Source organism: Macaca fascicularis, chromosome 15 (assembly GCF_037993035.2).
Source record: "Macaca fascicularis isolate 582-1 chromosome 15, T2T-MFA8v1.1".
Classification (NCBI taxonomy): Eukaryota; Metazoa; Chordata; class Mammalia; order Primates; family Cercopithecidae; genus Macaca; species Macaca fascicularis.
Genome location: NC_088389.1, coordinates 107,199,017 through 107,218,026, shown reverse-complemented (window position 1 = coordinate 107,218,026; position 19,010 = coordinate 107,199,017). Strand labels below are relative to the sequence as shown.

The following is a 19,010-nucleotide window of genomic DNA, read 5'->3' as shown; positions in this document are numbered from 1 at the left end:
AAGTCCTCATGTGGCCCTGGCAGTTACTAAATAGGTTGGCTCAAAAGCCTAAAAAAATATAGCCCTGTGTTTAATGAAATGTCTTCAGTGACGTTAACATTGATAGCATCCACATTTCCCTAGCTGAGTGGGCCCCGTCTACAGACTACAGGATCTCAGCCCACCTTTTAAAGCTTCCCTAGCCATAACTAGAGACCCCTTCCAAGTGCTTGCTACCAAGGCCAATCAGATTTTTCTTTCTTTTTTTTTTTTTTGAGATGAGAGTCTCACTCTGTCACCCAGGCTGGAGTGCAGTAGGGCCCTCTTGGTTCACTGCAAGCTCCGCCTCCTGGGCTCAAGCAATCCTCCTGCCTCAGTCCCCCTAGTAGCTGGGACCACAGGCACGTGCTGCCATGCTCAGCTAATTATTGTTGTTTTTTTTTGGGGGGGGGTTGTTTTTGTTTTTTTTTTTTTTGAGATGGAGTCTTGCTCCGTTGCCAGGCTGGAGTGCAGTGGTGCGATCTGGGCTCACGGCAGCCTCTGCCTCCCAGGTTCAGGTGATTCCCCTGCCTCAGCCTCCTGAGTAACTGGGACTACAGGTGCTGCCACCACACCTGGTTAATTTTTATTTTATTTTATTTTAGTAGAGATGGGGTTTCACCATGTTGTTAGACTGGTCTCAAACTCCTGATCTCAGGTGATCCACCCACACTGGACTCCCAAAGTGCTGGGATTACAGGCGTTAGTTAGCCACCGCGCCCAGCCCCAATCAGATTTTTCTGTGCTGCTCCTTTCCACTGCTGAGAAGCCTTGTTAGGAGATGCCTCCCTCATTAGTATTACTTTAGCTGGTGTCTGTTTCAGCCCTTTTATCTAGGTGCTGTTACCAAACTTTCAGTTCCTCCTGGTGCCCAAACAGCACTGGAGAACCTTCCATCCCAACCCAGTGTTAAAATCTGTGCTGCAGGCACCCAGGAAGGGGGAGGTTTCTCCGTCTATAAATCAGGGTGGTATGTTTCACTGAAGTCCAGAAACATCTGTGCTTATACCTGGAGCCTCCCAAAGTCCTTCATGTAAATAGTAACTCCAGTGAATTACTGGTCTCTGAGCCTGAGCTGAGGAACAGACAACATCCTATCTTCCACTCTCCCATTCATTCCTGTCTCTTGTCCCAAGGCATCCAAAGACTTTTTCCTCCAGTATTCCATTCTTCCAGGAAAATGCACACATACCACTTTGGTGCTGTCCCACACAATGCAGAGATTTGTTTTTTATTATATACACATGTATAAAGCCAAGTATTTCAAAAACAAATATCCATTTTCAATTTTTTTTTTTTTTTTAATATAGAGACAAGGTCTCTCTCTGTTGCCCGGATTGGTCTCAAACTCCTGCGCTCAAGTGATACTCCTGTCTTGGCTTCCCAAAGTATTGGGATTACGGATGTGAGCCATCCCACCTGGCCCATTTTCAAATATTTCAAAAGCAGTTAAGAGCATAGATATATAGTTTATCTGAAACAAAGCATCATCAACATTGTCAATGCAGTATATAATTAATATGGCCTCTTTTACCATTTATTTTAAGTTCTGGTAAACAATTTCGATCCATCATATCTAACAGAAAATGTGCAGATGATAGTTCTAGAACTATAGTGAGGAGATAAAGAAAGGATGTTGTGTTGGAGGGTAAAGTTCAAGTGGTTTTGCCCCAGGCACCTTCGGAGAAATAGTCAAGAAAAACAGGGTAAAGATAAACTGGAAATGGAAATTTCTGGATATGCTTTTACTTATGAAGAATATAATAGGGGGCCCAGCACAGTGGCTCGTGCTTGTAATCCCAGCACTTAGGGAGGCCAAGGTGGGAGAATCACTTGAGCCGAGGAGTTAGAGACTAGCCTGGGCAACATAGCGAGACCTCATCTCTACAAAAATAAAAATTAAAAACTTAGCCACATGTGGTGGTCCCAGCTACTTGGGAGGCTGAAGTAGGAGGATCACTTGAGCCTGGGAGGTCGAAGCTGTAGTGAGCTATGATTCCCATCACTACACTTCAGCCTGGGTGACAGATCGAGATCCTCTGTCTCAAAAAAAAAAGAATATAACAGCTATCATCACAGCCTGGGAAGTCAGTCACTTTGCCCTGAGGCACGTTCTGTGTTCGAGGCAGGGATAGGAGGCTGAACCCTCAACCACCTGCTTTCCTATTCAGCCACTGAGGCCTTCTGTGGCCTCCCCAGAGACCTGTGAAACACTTGGGAGACCATTATTACAGCAGTTCTCAACCAGGCCAAGTTTTTCCCTTTGGAGGCATTTCAAAATATTTAATGATCTTTTAAAAATTGTATGTAAACTGTTTTCTTTTAGTGGGCAAGGTCAAAGAATGCTAAAAGTCTTGCAAGGTAGGGATAGTTGGGCAAAAGAAAGATTTTTCTCTTACCCAAAAATACCAATAACACCCCTATTGAGATGCATTTGTAAACAACTGGGGAATTTGATTGAAGGATTTTTTTTTTTTGAAACGGAGTCTTGCTCTGTCACCCAGGTTGGAGTGCACTGGTACGATCTTAGCTCACTGCAACCTCTGCCTCCCAGGTTTAGGTGATTCTCTTGCCTCAGCCTCCCAAGTAACTGGGATTACATGCACCTGCCACTGCACCTGGCTAATTTTTGTATTTCTAGTAGAGACGGGGTTTTGCTATGTTGGCCAGGCTGGTCTGAAACTCCTGACTTCAAGTGATCCACCTGCCTCAGATCCCAAAGTGCTGGGATTATAGGCAGGAGCCCCCACACCTGGCCTGATTGAAGGAATTTCTTTCTTGCTATTGTGTTTAACTCCTGTACAGGTGTTCCACATATGGAAGGATGAGATGTGATATTAGCTGATATGATTTCCTACATTCACTTTTTTGCCCCATGAAAAGTACAGAGATGCCCTCCCTCCAGGTTCCTCATGGCTCAGAAGTAGCATGAGAGAAGATTATATTGGTCTGGAATGGTGCATGAAAGAATCAGAAGACCTCACCGGGGATCCTAAACAAGGATAAAGGGATGTGCATCAAAGGAATGAACAGTGTCTGTCCTTACAGGGAATTGGGTAAGAACACAGTGAATTGATTCAAGTCAGTTTGGTCATGCTCAACCCTTAGATTGTTTCTGTTAGCAGATAGGAGACACTAAAGAAATTTTAGGGAGTGAGATTTAGCTGTTTTATAATCTCCCTATCAGGTTATAGGAAAGAAATCTTAGGTCGAAGTCTGTCATCCACATAGGTGTTTACTATGTGAACATTCATTAGTCACCACCAAGGAGTTGATACTGTCCTGTTGGTGTAATGAAATTCTAGCTCTGTACCCTTTTAGGTGATCCAGTCACACACTGCATGAAATGCTTACAAGTAGCACACAAGAGCACTTCAGAAGCAGGAGTCCCTTCCAACTGGCATCATTCAGAAATCCTCCTATACCAACAGCTGCTTGTAGGACAACTCAGGGATCAAGACAAATTTTAGGTCTCCCTTAATTCTTACACCCCTGCCTGTACAAGAGTTAGGAGTCTCTTTAAGGTATTTTTAGCCAGTCCTCATATTTGGAATACCTGTAGCATCACAAATGAGAGCTCGTTTCTAAGAATCAAGCTAAATAACCGCTTCCTAACAAAAGTTACTAGTTTCTCCAATGAAATCCCTTTTCTGACATTCAGTATGTTTAATAGCAAAGTGTTAGTTTGATGAAGCCATCTCTAGGATGGAAACTTTTCTGATTTAATGCGAACTGATCATGCCTTAATTATGCATTATAAATTACCTGAAGGCTTGGGCTTCATCTAAATAACAGATATCGGCCAGGCGTGGTGGCTCACACCTGTAATCCCAGCACTTTGGGAGGCCGAGGTAGGTGGATCACCCGAGGTCAGGGGTTCGAGACCAGCATGGCCAACATAATGAAACCCCATACAGATACAAGATATCACGATGAATATGCCGAGATCTTTTTAAATAAGCGACAGTCACTGTAACACAGTGGAATCTGCATGGGTCCCAGTGCTATGGGGGCCAAGTGAGACCTGCACCTGCAGTTCAGTCACCGCTTAAAATTCCCGGGTACCATGCAGATGCTAAGGAAACATCTGGAGCCGAAGGCCAGCAGAGGACTGAGAGACCCGAAGGTCAGCAGAGGACTGAGAGACCCGGAAGCAACGTGACTGCCTCTTCCCACTCAGTTACTGGCAGGAATTAAGAGCCATGTGAGGGGGAAAGGAGACTGGAAAGAGAAACCTTGGAAGAAGGGCTACTGCGAATGGAGTAGCCACTTAACACTGAAGAATGTTTTTTAATCAATTTTTTTGGACTTGAACTATTAACAAAATTAAAAAAAAAAGATTTACAGAATTAACCAAATTAAATGTTTCTTTCAGATAGAAAGGTGTGATGGTTAATACTGAGTGTCAACTTGATTGGATTGAAGGTGCAAAGTATTGTCCTGGGTGTGTCTGTGAGGGTGTTGGCAAAGGACACTCACATGTGAGTCAGTGGACGGGGAGAGGCAGACCCACACTCCAGCTGGGTGGGTACCAGCTGATCAGCTGCCAGCATGGCTAGAATAGAGCAGGCAGGAGAAGATGGAAGGCGAGACTTGCTGAGTCTTCTGGCCTCCGTCTTTCTCCTGTGCCGGATGCTTCCTGCCCTTGAACATCAGACTCCAAGTTCTTCAGCTTTTGGACTTTTGGACTTATGCCATTAGTTTGCCAGGGCCTTTTGGGCTTTTGGCCACAGACTGAAGGCTGAACTGTCACAGGCTTCCTTACTTTTGAGGTTTTGGAACTCGGACTGGCTTCCTTGCTCCTCAGCTTGCAGACAGTCTGTTGTAGGACTTCACCTTGTGATCGTGTGTCAATTCTCCTAATAAGCTCCCCTTCATATATACATCTATCCTATTAGTTCTGTCCCTCTAGAGAACCCTGACTAATACAAAAGGGAAGTCATGGTCTTCTACATTAAGTCTGAGTTATTTCAAAATAAAGTTATATTTTCATACCCCTGAATTTTGTGGACTGATGTGACTATGAAATTATTTCTGTTACAAAGTGATTGAATATTTAAGCATATAGAATCTGTTCAGGCTCAAATGCCCTGAAAGTCAGAGTCATGCACGAGGAATGAGTTCATCTATCATGTCTGAGACCAGAGTCCCACCAGCAACTTAGGAGGAGACACTGCCTTTGAATGTGAAACTGAGACTGTAGCTTCAAAGAGAAATCTGGCTAAGGAGCTATTTATGGAGTGACCTGGCCCTAAAAGCATGAACATAGGAGCATCTCAAGGCAAATATTACATGAAAAGAGAAACAGGTAGCGGTGCTTGAATCGGAAACCCCCTTCAGAAATTGGTTTCTTATACTTTCTGTACTTATTTAGTTTCCATCGTCTCTTGTGATGTTTGGCACAGTGTTTGTAAAAATTCCAGCTGTGCTAAGGGACATCAAGAAAAGCAAGTGTGTTTCTGCCTGCTTGAGAGACCCAGACGGAAATTTTGCTCTGTAGGTACCGGTTTGTGGATGGCTGTGAGCACGAGGAAAGCGATTCCACAGGCAGGGAGTAGAACTCGGGGACACAGATGGGTCCTTATCTGTCAAATTCTTCCTCATGGAGTTGGTTTTGCTCCCGTTTAAAATTGCGTAAGAAATTGTTATTCATGGCAGAAACATTTGAAACTCAAACAAAACGTTAAAAAAAAGGAAAGAATCCCTTGTAACCTCCTTACCCAGTGGTAACAATTGTTACCATTTTAAAGTACACCTTTACAGATCTGTTTTTATACATTTGCATATGTGTAAATATTTCAAAACCAGAATCACACTGTATATATTCCTTTGCAATGTGTTCTTATTTAACTCATTGTATTGTGAACTTTTCATGTCAATAAACATTTGTCTATTCCAGTGGTTCTCAAACTTGAGGATGCATCAGAATCACTTAAAAAGCTTGATAAAGGCCCAGCGCAGTGGCTCACGCCTGTAATCCCAGCACTTTGGGAGACTGAAGTGGGTAAATCGCTTGAGGCCAGGAGTTGGAGACCCGCCTGGCCAACATAGCAAAACTCCATCTTTACTAAAAATTCAAAAATTAGCTGGGTGTGGTGGCGTGCACCTGTAATCCCAGCTACTCGGGAGGCTGAGGCTTGAGAATCCTTTGAACCCTGGAGGTGGAGGTTGCAGTGAGCTGAGATTGTACCACTGCACTCCAGCCTGGACCACAGAGTGAGACTCTGTTTCAAAAAAAGAAAGAAAGAAAAAAAAACCGCTTGATAAAGCACAGGTTGCTGGTCTCCACCCACCAAGTCTCTACTTTAGTAGTTCTAAGTTAGGGTCTGAAAATTGCATTTCAGACAAGGTTATTTATTTTTTTTCTTTTTTGTTGTTGTTTCTTGAAACAGGGTCTTGTTCTGTCACCCAGGCTGGAGTGCAGTGGTGTGATCATGACTCACTGCAGACTTGACCTCCTGGGCTCAAGTTACCCTCTCATTTCAGCCTTCTGAGTAGCTGGGGCTGCAGGTGTGTGCCACCATGCCTGGCTAATTTTGTTTATTTTTTGTAGAGACAAGGTCTCATTATGTTGCTTAGGCTTGTCTCGAACTCTTGGACTCAAGCCATCTTCCCCTCTTGGCCTACCAAAGTGCTAGGATTACAGGTGTGAGTGAGCCATCACCCCCAGCCAAACAAGGTAATGTTGTTGCTACTGGTCGGGGCACACACTTGGAGAAGCTAGGGTCATCTGTTAATAGATCATTAGGTAATATAATTTGTGGGTTTTCTATTGGTTTTTTGGAGACAGTAAATGGAGATTTTGTAACAAGGGCTTGATACACAGTGATAGAGTAATAATAAAATTGCAATTTATCATTTCTTTCATGGTAACAATTTGAGGACTGAATAAAAGCTTTTGGGACTAAAATTAGATGTTCAAAAAAAAATAAGTAAATAGGCCCCAGGCATAGCACTGAAAGCGCTGTCTAGTGTTCGTAAGTGCAGGAAGGCTGTGACGTGCCTTACAGGGAGAAAATGTGTGTTAGATGAGCTTTGTTCAGGCATGACTTACAGTTCAATGTGAATGAGTCAACAATCGTGTACACCTAAAAAGGAAGGGGCCATTTCCCAGTTGGCTGTGACGCTGCTCCAGAAAGCGCTAAAGTAACATCTACAGTTGCATGTTAGATCTACAAATAAGATGGAAGAGTGGCTAAATGGGTGTATTCATGAGATGATGACAGATTAAAAAGAAAAAAAAAAAAAAAAAAGCACAGTGGACAGCATTGCTGTGAGGCTGAAAGCCAAAGAAATTTATGGAAAAATGTTAAACCCTTTGTGGCTAGTGCTGGCTGGCCCACACATTTCGAAAGGCGACGAAGCATGGAAAAATGTTAAACCTGTGGGAGGGGTAGGTTCTGCAGGTCACAATGCTGCGGAACAGATTTTTAAATGTTTGCTCAGTGTTCTACGGGAAAAGGTTATGTGGAAGAGACGATTTTCAACCCTGGTGAGACTGGCTTGTTTTACAAGGAAGTTGGAAAATGAACCTATAGAATGCAAATGGCATTTCAATTGACAAAAATGTAGTGACCAGAGGTTCTCAGGAGCCTCACCTTATATTTCCCCTTGTGGCAATAGTCCAATATTCACTAATTTAGTGTTTGCTATGAGTTTATAGAACATAACTACCATGAATAATAAGAAGTGATCATACCTGGTTGGCTGCGTGGTGGCTCATGCCTGTAATCTCAGCACTTTGGGAGGCCGAGGTGGGAGGATTGCTTGAGCCCAGGAGTTCAAGGCCAGTCTGGACAACATAGTGAGAACCCGTCTCAATTAAATATATGTGTACATATATGTATCTTTTTATAAAAAGAATGAATCATACCTGCTTCACCCTCAAAGATTTTAAAACATAAGGTAGAGCCCAGACATCTATGTTTTTATCAACCCTTTTATTTGATTTTGAAGCAGTCTAGTATTTGAAAATTATTTTTAATATACTGTATCTTGTTTCCTTATATTTCCAAAAGCCTGTCATATTGTCACAGGTATCACTGACCATCTTTTTTTTTTTTTTTTTTTTTTTTTTGAGATGGAGTCTCACTCTGTCACCCAGGCTAGAGTGCAGTGGCATGATTTCGGCTCACTGCAACCTCCGCCTCCCAGGTTCAAGTGATTTTCCTGCCTCAGCTTCCTGAGTGGCTGGGATTACAGGTGCGCACCATCACACCAGGCTAATTTTTGTATTTTTAGTAGAGATGGGGTTTCACCACATTGGTCAGGCTGGTATCGAACTTCTGACCTCATGATACACCTGCCTCAGCCTCCCAAAGTGCTGGGATTACAGGTGTGAGCCACCGCGCCTGGCCAATATTACTGCTTTTTTTTTTCCTGGGTTAATGGAATCTAATGGGGGACTCCTTGGCCTGCCTCACACAAGGATCGTTTTTAACCTCCTGTGATTGACTAGAAAGGAAGTAGGCTGGGTGACTTTTTTTTTTTTTTAACACTGGTTGATTCCTAAGAGAAATCACATCTGCTTTTTGAGCCATCCTGCATTCACCCATCCATCTTTTCACTCATCAGATTTAAGGCCCATATGAGCAGTAATCATGAATATTTGGTTCACCTAGGTAAAGCTGTACCTAGTCCGTAATTTTCACATAGTAAACACTCTGCCCAGTATAAGACAGGCACTGTGATGGAAATGAAATTATTCCTATAAATCAGGAGTTCTCAAGCAGGGATGATTTTACCCCCCGAGAGACATTTCACAATGTCTGCAGGCATCTTTATCACAATGATGGTGCCTTGGGGTGGGGCTGGGGTTGCCACCGGCATCTAACGGGTAGAGACCAGGGATGCTGTCAAACATTCATAATGCACAGGACAGCCTCCACTCCCACAACAAAGAATTATCTAGCCCAATATGTCAATAGTGCCCAGGTGGAGGGAAACGTTCTTAAATGGCTGTAACAATTATAGTAGGCAACTTTTCATCCTCTGCCATTGCACTCCAGGCAGATTCAACTGTTAAGTGACACAGCAGTACTGAATCACGTCTCTCCCCACAGCCCACCTACCATGCAAAGTTATGAGGAAAGATTCCTGGGGAAGGCTTTCCTCTCTCCTGTGCCACTGGTTCGTTGTTGTTCTCCTAAGTAAAAAATGCGTACATTATTTTTTCAAGTATTTGAACTCATACTCTTCCCTATTTTCATTCTCTATCCCTATTTCCTTGTTTGCAGTTCATGCAAAGTGGAGTCCGGCTTCCTAGGAAACAGGTGTACCCTGACCTCCCTCATGCCGATTCTAGAAATGGCTTGGGAAAGAATGCAGCTGGAGACCCACAAAAGTGCACTGTCTCTGGCTCGTCGTTCTTCCTTCTCTTCTCCTGGTGAACAGAAGTAACTTCGACCTACCTTCCTGAGCCCCCAGCTCTGTAACCACACATGAGGGATCAGTTCCTCCCAGTTCCACCCAGTTATTTCAGTCACATGCTTAGGCAGTGAGGAAAGGACATCAGATTCCTAAAGATCAAATTTCCTGAACAGAAATATTTGTGGACAGGAAAAAAACCTGACAGGACGCTTTAATTCAGGTGCAGCATTTAGTTTTCAGTAAGGTTTTATTTCACAGGGAGAATAAAGACAAGCTGAATTCAGCCAAATTATAAAAGGTTATCAGTAAGTCTGTATTTTTCCCCCTCGACTGTTATGATTTCTATTTGAGGAAAAAAAAATCTGAAATTATTTTTTCCCTTAAGAGTGGCTAATCGAAATTAAGCAAATTAATTGACTTTATCGATTTATTAGGTTGGTGCAAAAGTAATTGTGGGTTTTGCCATTAAAAGTTGCAACAACAGCCAGGCGCGGTGGCTCACGCCTGTAATCCCAGCACTTTGAGAGGCTGAGGTGGGCAGATCACCTGAGGTAAGAAGTTAAAGACCAGTCTGGGCAACACGGTGAAACCCCATCTCTACTAAAGACACAAAAATTACCCAGGCATTGCCTGTAGTCCCAGCTACTAGGGAGGCTGAGGTAGGAAAACCACTTGAACCGAGGAGACAGCGGTTGCAGTGAACTGAGACGGCGCCACTGCACTCCAGCCTGGGTGGCAGAGCAAGACTCCATCTCAATAAATAAATAAAAGTGGGGAGGTAATACTGGGGACAGGAAGGGTAGAGGATATATGGGAATATGAAAATTCTCTGTACTTTTCACTTAATTTTGCTGTGAACTTAAAACTGTTCTAAAGAATAAAGTTGATTTTTTTTTTTTTTTAAATCACACATATGTACACAAGTAAGTTCAATGGCCTATTTTAGATGATGGTGATTAATTCTGTCTAGGATACTATGGAAGCCAAAGAAAAGAGTGGACATTTATGCAAGGCCGTGGGGGACAGAGATGGTCCGAAAAGATCTCCTAGGCCAGGCACAGTGGCTCACACCTGTAATCCCAGCACTGTGGGAGGCTGAGGCGGGCAGATCACTGGAGGTCAGGAGTTCGAGACCAGCCTGGCCAACATGGTGAAACCCCCGTCTCTACTGAAAATACAAAAACTAGCCAGGTGCGATGGTGGGTGCCTGTAGTCCCAGCTACTCAGGAGGCTGAGGCAGGAGACTCTCTTGAACTGAGGAGGCAGAGGTTGCAGTGAGCCAAGATTGCACCACTGCATTCCAGCCTGGGCGACAGAGAGAGACTGTCTCAAAAACACACACACACACACACAAACAAAAATCCTCATGGAGGTGGTGATATCTGAGCTGAATGTTGAAAGGTGAGGGTGTTCTAGTCTGAAAGCCTGAAGAAATATGTTCTAGCAGACTGCAGTGTGAATTAAGACCTTTTCTGATGGAAGTGCTTAAAAAAACCACTCTCTCTTAAACAATAAAATGTATTGGATTCTATCAATGAAAAGGCTTGGGCTCAGCTTGCTCCAGGGCTTGCAGGACGGCCCCATGACATAGTTTGTATCTTCCCATTTCTCCTCAGTGTTGGTTAATTCTCCTGTTTCCTGTAAGATGAGTGCAACCATCCCAGCACCTTCTTAGTCTCAGTTCACATGAAGTGGGGATAATGCAAACAGGCTGAAAGTGAGGGAAGACACTGTTTCCCCAGGCTACTGTTTTTATTAGATGGATGATGAGTAGATACCAGGAGTAAAAACCCCAAATGAGCGCTATTCATGAAGACTTGAAACAGCATGTGTGGTGCAGGCATGGGTAGAGCATCCTATACAATGAAGAAGCCTGGAGGGGTGGGACTGAGGCCAGACCATGGAGGGTTCTGTGTACTATTTGAAGAAATCAAGATTTTTATGTTTTAGGCAACAGGAAATCTTTGAAAAAGTTTATGCAAGAGTGTTCAATTATCACATTTTCATTTCTGATAGAACTCTGACTGTGGAAGGTGCTGTGTGACTTGGCCAAATAATTTGACCTCTCTAAGCTGCTTCAGTGTCTACATTTGTATAATGTGGACAATAATAGTGCCAATACCATAGGATTATGGCGAACTTTAATGTGATAGTATTTGTAAAATGCTGAGGACAGTGCTTGGCATCTAATGAGAACTAAATATTTGCTGCTACTAATATTGTAACTATTGTTATTATTGTTGCTGTTGCTATCAGAGTGGAAGAGTTTGAGATAGGAGGCATGGAGGTGACAGGCAAAACCATCTACACTCACACAGTTTGCTATCTTCATCAGCAGAACTTTCCTATTCCAGAAACTCTCACCCTGGAAGGTAAAACTTGCAAATAACTTCCTTTTTTTCACTCCAGGAACATCTTCAGAGTTACATCAATAAAAAGCAATTTATATTCCAAGACTGTTTGAACTCTTTTCCTCAAAATCCTCACTTTGCTGCGTCTTCTAATCTTAAACTATTTAATCATGATTATTTGCCAAGACCCCACATTGTCAGACTCACCTTCATCAGCATCCGAAACCTCCTAAACAATGCGATCGGGTCATCCTCTCACCGAAATGTTACCAAGACTCTAAAGACGGAGCTCTCTGTTACTTCAGTGAGCAATAGACTCCGCTTTGTTTTATGATCAGATTGTTTTGGTGATATTTTCAGGAAGCCGGCATTCAAGAGCAGGCAGCTCAGAAACTGGCAACGGTCCAGGTGAAAGATGGTAAGAGATGAACAGGGCTCGATGACAAGACAGGAGCATGTGAATGGAGTCACTGTGAAGGAGAGAGGTCTTAGTAACTGGGTGTGAGGAGGAGACAGGAACATTCAAGGACACTGCTCAGTTTGGCACCTTCGGTACCTGGATAGACTGTAGAAGGAATTTCCAAAGTAGAAGCTGCAAAGTTTGTTAGGTATAATTCAGGATATGTATTCACATGTGATAACGGGAACCAGCTTTATTAAACTTATGCTGATTTCTAACCATCCACCGTCAAGACCGCTTCAGAGGTAGGTGACCTGGCGGCAAATAGTTTGGGTTAGGCTTCTCAGGTTCCATAAGAGGATGTCTTCCAATGCCCTGCTCAGTTATAATTCTCTTCTTAATCCGGAACTTCACCTATTGGTGCCCAACACTCTAAGTGTGAGTGTATCACCTGTATGTGGCTAAGCCTGTTTGTGACTCCCCTGTTCTTTCTGTTTGCCTGTGTAGGCACATTTCTGAATTGCTAATGCCCATAAAACACAAATTCCATTTTAAAGCACTGATGTAGATTATACTGGATATTTAGGGGGAAGATAAAGATGAGATGACCAACTTATTCTGGTTTTAGCATCCGAAATCCAGCATCCCAGAAACCTCCACAGTCCAGGGCAAATTGAGGTGATTGATCACCTAAGATAAAGAAGAAGGTTAAAACCACCCTTCAAATCTCCTTTCATTGGGAAGTTTATAGGAATAAATATTGACCGAGCAGCAAATATCGAGGCCAAGCATGGTGGCTTATGCCTGTAATCCCAGCACTTTGAGAGGCTGAGATGGGAGGATTGCTTGAGCCCAGGAGTTTGAGACAAACCTGGGCAACATAGGGAGACCTCATCTCTACAAAAGCTAAGAAATAAGGTGGGCATGGTGGCATGTGCCTGTGGTCCCAGTTACCTGGGAGGCTAGGGTGGAAGGACTGCTTGAGCTCAGGAGGTCGACGCTGCAGTGAGCCATGATCACACCTTGCCCTTCTGCCTGGGCAACACAGCAAGACCCTGTCTTTCTTTTCCCTGCCCTCCCCTCTCCTCCCCTTTTCTTTTCTTTTCTTGTCCTCCCTCCCCCCTCCCTCCCTCCCTCCCTTCCTTCCTTCCTTCTTTCCTTCCTTCCTTCCTTCTTTCCTTCCTTTCCTTCCTTCCTCCCTCCCTCCCTCCCTTCCTTCCTTCTTTCCTTCCTTTTTTTCCTTCCTTCCTTCCTCCCTCCCTCCCTCCCTTCCTTCCTTCCTCTTTCTTTTCTTATTCTTTCTTTCTCTCTTTCTTTCTTTCCCTGTCTTTTCTCTCTCTCTCTTTCTTATTTTTCTTTCTCTTTTATTGATGGAGTCTCGCTCTGTCACCCAGGCTGGAGGGCAGTGGCGCAATCTCAAAGAGCTGGGATTACAGGCGTGAGCCACTGCGCCCCACCTGCATTTCTTGTTTAAAAAAAGATGTGCTGGCTGGGCACGGTGGGTCATGCCTGTAATCCCAGCATTTTGGGAGGCCGAGGCAGGTGGATTGCTTGAGCTCGTAAGTTCGAGACCAGCCTGGGCAGCACGGCGAAACCTCATTTCTATTAAAAAAACAAAAACAAAAATTAGCCAAGCACGGTGACACATACCTGTGGTTTGAGCTACTCTGGAGGCTGAGGTGGGAGGATTGCTGAGCCCAGAAAGTCAAGGCTGCAGTGAGCCGTGATCATGCCTCTGTACTCCAGCCTGGGCAATGGAGTGAGACCCTGTCTCAAAAATAAAGAGAAGATGTGCTGCACTCACAGCAGGCCAGGGTCTGGGGAAGAAGGTGGATGGTTAAAATGGTAAGAGATGAATGGATCAGAGAAAAACAGTTTTTCAAGCCGTTTATTATGGATTCGTGCCTTTCTTTGCTCTTTTGTAAATTGGGCCAATTTTTTGTAAGTAGTGCCCATCCCCAGGGTTGTTATGGAGTGAAAGGAAGTAATACATGCAAAGTGCTTAGAACATGCAGTAAGTAAATGCTCAACAAATGCCAGCTGTTGTCACGATGAGCTCAGTGGGCTTTGAGGAACATACTTAAAGGAGCATTCTCCTCTGAGTGAAGGGGCACGAAAAGCTGTCATGAAGAGAAAACACATCTTCTTTGCATCAAATCAAATAAGGGAATTCTAACCGGACCAGGAAGCGTTTACTAATGAGTCTAATGGCAAAGGAAGTAAATTATAAATACCCAATAATGTTTAAGCCAGTGATAGTAGTATCCATGTTTTGCAGAAATTAAAACAAAACAAACAATACCGGCTTCTGTATCTTCATCTTAAAGGTCAATAAACCTTCATATGAAATGCACAAAATTTACTAGTTAAACAAGATCCTCCTCCTGCAACCCATACTGCTCATGCAAGTTACTCCCACAGTCAGATGTTCGGATGGAGGCTCCCGGAGAGTATGAATCTTCTCGAGTCCTCCTGCTGGAAGGGAACATATGTTTCCCACTGGCATGCAGCTCAAGGAACCAGGCCATTCTCACCTAACAAGTGATTAAATCAACATATATTGGGTATCAGAAAATGAAATTCCATAGATACATTCCAAGGAGCTAGAAGCAAAACTGCTGCCAATCTAATCATCCTCAGCTCTTGTAGTCAGATGGACAGTGACAGCGGCCTATAGGAGTGGTTATTCCGGCTACTGCTGCAAAAGGTTCTCTTCACTGTATACAATGGGGCTATCTTACCAGGTTAAGTAAGCAGAGTATAGGGCCTTGACATGGCTAAGCACTAACTGTGACATCTAAAACACTCCTGTCAGTAGGTGAGTGGAGAGAAAGCATGGCTCCTTCCTCCCCTAAATAAAGGCTGGGGCTGGGGAGCATGACTCCCTAAGGCAAACCATATGTGGAAAAAGCTCCAAATACATATTTGGCAACAATTTTATGGAGTTGGAAGGAGTCATTCTCAAAATATGAAGATGTGACTTCAGGAAATTCTGAATGCTCCTTTCTGTTCAATACTTTCATAATTGAGATCACATTATATGTAGTCTTATTTCTCAATATAGTCTCTCAAGTATCAAGGATATTTTTAAAAAACCAAACACCAAAACCGCTAATTTGATACAGAAAAATTTTCTCTTAATTTGAACCATCTTTATTGAATTACAGTTTTTCATATTAGCCATTTCTATTTCTTATTGCACTTCTATGAATTGTTACATCCTTTGCTCATTTTTCTCTTGGAGTCTTCATGTTTAAAAAAATATGTTAGTATGAGGTAGTGGTGGGGAGTGCCTATAAAGGGTACAGGGTTTCTTTTTGGGGTGATGAAGAGGTTCTAAAATTGATTATGGGCCAGGCATGGTGGCTTATGCTTGTAATCCCAGCACTTTGGGAGGCTGAGGTGGGAGAATCGCTTGAGCTGAGGAGTTTGAGACCAGCCTGGGCTTCATAGTGAGAACTGTCTCCATATTTAAAATAAAAATAAAATGGGTTGTGGTAATGGTTATAATAAAAACCACTCAGATATACACTTTAAATGGGTAAACTGTATAATATGTGAATTATCTCAATAAAACCGGTTTTAAATATGAGTATAAATCATTTCTATATTAAGGTATTAAGCCTCCTTCTTCCAAAGTCTATAGGTAAATGTTCTAATCTCATTTGCCTTTTACTTTCTCATATTCAGAAGATATATATTTTTAGTTAAATGTATAATCTGCTCCTTAATGAATCCTCCTATTGCCTTTATTTGGAAAATTCAGTCACATCCAAAGACAGTCACTAATACGTTCTTCTGACTTATTTTCATTTTTCACCTGGATTTTGGTGTACATTATAAAGCCATAATCTAGTATTCTCCAAAAGTTTACCTTCCTTATGTTCTTAGGATTTTTGGAATATTTTATTTATACTCACATCTATTTCGGGGCTACTACTGCATTGGTCTAAGAGGTCAAATGTAACTATTAGTACATTTTCAATATTTTTTAGCTGTGAAATATGGTTTTATATCTATTATCTCAAGACTTCATTACTTTCCTTTCAAAATATTCCTATTCTTGCACATCCTTCAGATGAAATTTAGAATACTCTCAAGCCATTGAGAACATTAATAGACTTGCATTCAATTAATTCACAAATAGAAGAAATGCTTAAAATATTTCATTTTAGGGCCGGGCATGGTGGCTCATACCTGCAATCCCAGCACTTTGGGAGGCCAAGGTGGGCAGATCACCCGAGGTCGGGAGGTTGAGACCAACCTGACCAACATGGAGAAACCCCGTTTCTACTAAAAATACAAAATTAGCCAGGCGTGGTGGCACATGTCTGTAATCCCAGCTACTCGGGAGGCTGAGGCAGGAGAATCGCTTGAACCCAGGAGGCGGAAGTTGTGGTGAGCTGAGATCGTGCCATTGCACTCCAGCCTGGGCAACAAGAGTGAAACTCCGTCTCAAAAAAAAAAAAAAAAAAATCCATTCAGCTAGGAGCACTGTACTTTTCCATCTATACAGGTCTTCTGTTATCTTTGTATAGTTCCTGCACACATGCTCAGTTTGTCTATAAATGTGACAAAGCTTGTTGCCACAATGAATGGTGATATACTACAATTAAATCTTAAAGCGATCTTTGTCTATTGACTTTTGGATATCTGGAGGTTTTTGCTAATTTTATATTAATTCTAAGATGAGATTCCCAGGCTTTCTACTTGGACCATTATATCATCTGCAATAATAACACCAGTTTTTTCTTTCCCAATAGTTGTAATTCATTTCTAGTTTGGGTCTTACTGCCTCAAAAAATTGTATCAATATTCTGATGACAAGCCCTGAAAACATTAAAGCACATATTAAAAACAAAATCTTTCACAAGCAGGTTTGTAAGGGATATGTAAAGCTTTCAAGCTATAGAGAAAAATCTGAAATTCATCAATGTTGCCACTTTCTAGAATCTGTCATCTAACTTAGGGCTCTTAAAGAGTACCCGAAGTGTTTAATAGATCCGGTGTGACAATATTTGGAGAAGGCACTCAATACTGGGGGCATGGGGTCCCTTTTCCCTCAGCTGTGCCCATCACATTCAAACCAACAGCAGGTGATAGCTCCTATTAATCTTTGCTACTAACTGGAAAACTGTTCTCTTTCTTCAGTAGACACAGTTGAAGTGTCTAATGTCCTAGAATGCAATACTGGCCATTCTTCTAAAGCCTCCCAGTAATCTTTTTGCATAATCTGTGTTAGTTTTTGACATACTCTCTTCCCCTCTGACATTTGTGCCTTGAGAATGAATCTTACTTTTAATCACTACTTGCACACACTCATTTGTTACAAAGTACATCAACTACCAAATTTAACATTTGAGTGCTGGTTGCTAACAGAAAAAGGAATAAAAAATTTGTGCAGACAAGGCCTTGGTTTCTGAATGGCTGATTTTAATGGTGATATGACTGATTCTAACTGCATTCCATCACGCCCACATTCAAAAGAGTAAAACTTACGGTGACCATGTTTATCATGAAATAGTATTGCATTTATTTTAAACTGATGGTACCCAACTTACTTAAAAATCCTAAGAGGCTTAACAGTTTTTCAACTTTACCACAGTGCACAAGTGATATGCATTCAGTAGAAATCATAGTTTGAGTACCTATACAATCATATTTTTTACTTTCAGGACAGTATTCAGTAAATAACATGAGCTATTCAACACTTTATTATAAAATAGGCTTTGTGTTAAATGGTTTTGCCCAACTGCAGGCTAAATATTCTGAGAACATTTAAGGTAGTCTAGGCTAAGTTATGATTTCAGGTTAGAGATATTAAATTCATTTTCAATATGATATTTTCGAATTATAACAGGTTTACCGGGACCTACCCACATTGTAAGTTGAGGAGTATCTCTATCTAATATAGTGAGAAATTATTTTTATTTTTCTGAACAACTGAAAAAGTCCAATTCAATCGACCCTACAGAGGAAATGAACTGAAACATGGCCTCTTCTTACCCAAATCACTACAAGAGAAAATCTACTTGTTATTTAAGTGAACTGTACTGAATAAATGACATAAACATATGTTTAGAAACAACAACACTGCATTTTCAAGGCTGAGTGGCTGTTTACTGAGTTCTGGGAAGAGCTTCAGTAACTGCCTGTAAAATAAAGAACAATTTTTATTAACTCTTGTCCTTAGTAAGAAAGATATAAATCTTGATGCAATACTCATTAACTAGAATCCTTCCATTACAAAATTTTTGTTCATTTATGTTTAAGGACTTTTTGTTAGTTTGTTTGTTTTGGAGATAAGAGTTTCACTGTCACCCAGGCTGGAGTGGTGGTGGGATCTCAGCTCACTGCAACCTCCACCTCCTGGGTTCAAGAGATTCTCTTGCCTCAGCCTCCCGGGATTACAGGTGCAAGCCTGGTTTGCTTTTTTTTTTTTTTTTTCCCTATTTTCAGTAGAGATGGGGTTTCATCATGTTGACCAGGCTGGTCTTGAAGTCCTGAAGATTACAGGTGTGAGTCACTGTGCCTGGCCATGTGGACCTTGGAGATACAGACTCTAAAATCCTACTTTTACATTTGTGATGAAGAAAAATATCCCTCAAAACCTGTCAATTTAAATATAAATCAGATGTAGTCACACATAATAAACGTGCTAAGATAAATAACTTTGCATATTTGTAATTTTCAGAAATTTTAATTTCCAATTTTGCTAAGTTCAAAAATACATACGACATAAAGCAAACAGGGCACAATGTTAACACCAGGTGAGGGTTATATGGTGTTTACTACTCTTTTACTTTTGCTGTAGATTTGCAATTTTTCAAAATAAAAAATGAAAAAATGTTTATAAGACAAAGTGTATGTCA

The 19,010-nt window shown here is 41.9% G+C and overlaps 1 long non-coding RNA gene across 4 annotated transcripts in view; it reads right to left on the bottom strand.

The window, feature by feature from the left end:
* The window catches only part of LOC123569102 (uncharacterized), a 51,508-nt gene extending 36,836 nt beyond the window's left edge, over positions 1–14,672 (bottom strand). For 2 of the 4 annotated variants that reach the window (XR_012424804.1, XR_012424805.1), the window contains exons 1-4: positions 13,789–14,672; positions 11,946–12,208; positions 9,090–9,163; positions 7,718–7,810 (exon numbers count right to left, since the gene is read on the bottom strand). This is a non-coding gene — a long non-coding RNA (uncharacterized lncRNA). Of the gene's footprint in view, positions 1–7,717; positions 7,811–9,089; positions 9,164–11,945; positions 12,209–12,294; positions 12,453–13,788 lie in introns of those variants that run through there. The other 2 variants (XR_010581619.2, XR_012424806.1) reach the window with 2 other exon arrangements.
* Positions 14,673–19,010: the final 4,338 nt, after the last annotated feature.